The sequence below is a fragment of the Bombus affinis genome, unplaced genomic scaffold, assembly GCF_024516045.1.
Source record: "Bombus affinis isolate iyBomAffi1 unplaced genomic scaffold, iyBomAffi1.2 ctg00000770.1, whole genome shotgun sequence".
NCBI classification, from domain to species: Eukaryota; Metazoa; Arthropoda; class Insecta; order Hymenoptera; family Apidae; genus Bombus; species Bombus affinis.
The window spans coordinates 34,573-36,602 of NW_026109345.1; the positions used below are offsets into that span (position 1 = coordinate 34,573).

Genomic DNA, 2,030 nt, shown 5'->3' on the forward strand with positions numbered 1-2,030 from the left:
AATGCCAATTGAAAAAGTTAACCAGAATAAAAACAAGGCAACCCATGGTGCTCACAGACACACCAGGTAAAGCGTTCGATAAAATTAGTATGGATATCGTCGGTCCATTACCACAGACACAAAAGGGAAATAAATACATATTAACCATCCAAGACTTACTGATAAAATATTCAATCGGGATCCCGATGGCAGGAATCTCTTCGGCCGAGATAGCTGACGTTTTCGTAAAACAATTCATTTGCCGATTCGGTTCACCGAGGGCTATCCTTACTGATCGGGGAGCAAATTTTACATCCTCGCTGATGAAAAAAGTAGCAAAAAGATTTCGCATAAAAAGATATACCACGTCAGCATACCATCCATAAAGCAACGGCTCCATCGAAAGATCTCACCACGTATTAACTGAATACCTCAACCTGTACATCGAAAATTCCAGAAACTGGGACGAATGGGTGGAATTAGCCATGTTCTCCTACAATACCTCCGTACACGAAGGAACAAAATTCTCCCCACACGAACTAGTCTTTGGGCACTTAGCCAGAGAACCTACTGGCGAGATGATAACCGAGGAGAATATGGAACCAACATATGCAGAGTATCTCAGAGACCTGTTCGATAAAATCGTCACCGTTCAACAAATCGCAAGAGAAAATCTGATAAAATCCAAATTAAAGTCAAAAGAATACTATGACAGACGAATCAACCCGCAAAATTTCAAAATAGGAGATCTAGTATATCTATTAAAGGAACCCAGAAGAGGAAAATTTTCCGACCAATATTCGGGACCGCATAGAGTGTTAGAAATTTTAGAAAACCAAAACGTCATGATTGAAGTGAAAGGGATTCCGCGAACAGTGCACTTAAATAAGTTAAAATTAGCGCATAACCGAAATAAACAATAAACGAAACGTTTTCAGAAGGTAACACAGTACAGTAGTATGTAGTGTAGTGCTGCTCGTCGAATAATGCGGATAATGGAAACCTAAAAAGAAAAGGAAATTACTATGTACTTTCTAAACATTACTCAAATATAAAATGTATTAATTCAATAAAGTGATTAAAACGGTGAAAGTGAAAAGTACCTTGTGAACAATTAACTATTGTAAAAGGAAGTGTATATGCAAAGACATGCCATAAGCCCATATTCGTAAAACATAACGTATGACAGCCATCTGAAACAAATGGAAGAATTAACCTCAATTACCTTAATACAAAATATAATAGTACTAAACGATTATAACAATATCGTGGTTAAACCAAAGTAAGTGCGACACTGCTTGTCGAATAGTGCAGATAGTGGAAACCTAAAAACAAAAGAAAGATTACTATTTGCGTTCTATGAAACGTGTTAATTCAATAACATAATTAAAGGCAGTGAAAGTAAAAAGTACCTAGTCCACAACTAATCATTGTAGAAGGAAGTGTACATGCAGGAATTCCGCAGAGATAAATTATGGATCCACTCCGTAGAACATAGAATACGACTGCCAGCTGAAACGAATGCAAGAACTGGCCTCAATTGCCTTGACATATATGAAAAGAAATAATACTATTAAAACTTACAACAAGATTGCCAATTACGTCGGGTAGGTGTCTTGCGTGAGCGACGTAGCGTGTAGACTTGGAGAATAAAGACGAAGTAACTATGAACAGTAATAATATAGTGTACAAGTTCTAATCTATAATACATGAATTAGTCTCGACTTACATTACACGATTATTATTATACCTCACATATAGAAACAGATTTGTAATGCACAATAGCGGTCGCTCACACAATGCACTACGTGCATATTGAATTAATTAACTAAATGATATGTTTATACTCACAAATATAGGATGAATAAAGGTATCTGTAGTAAGTATTTTGAATATAATGAAAACCGGATGATGCCTTACACACGGTAACGCAGCATCGAAGGAATAGGATTTGAGAAACTACAAACGGTAATAATTCAATAAACAAGTTTTAACCAATAATACATAGATTAGCTCAAAAAATTATACTATACAAATATGAAATAATAATA

The 2,030-nt window shown here is 35.7% G+C and overlaps 1 long non-coding RNA gene across 2 annotated transcripts; it reads right to left on the reverse strand.

Moving 5' to 3' along the window:
- Window positions 1-370: 370 nt before the first annotated feature.
- On the reverse strand, window positions 371-2,030 carry LOC126928262 (uncharacterized). 2 transcript variants are annotated; one of them, XR_007716484.1, is made up of 4 exons: window positions 1,564-2,030; window positions 1,392-1,509; window positions 1,205-1,304; window positions 371-982 (listed from the first exon to the last, which is right to left on the reverse strand). It is a non-coding gene; the product is annotated as an uncharacterized LOC126928262 (long non-coding RNA). The 2 variants fall into 2 exon arrangements; XR_007716483.1 differs by having other exon boundaries at window positions 372-982; window positions 1,392-1,491.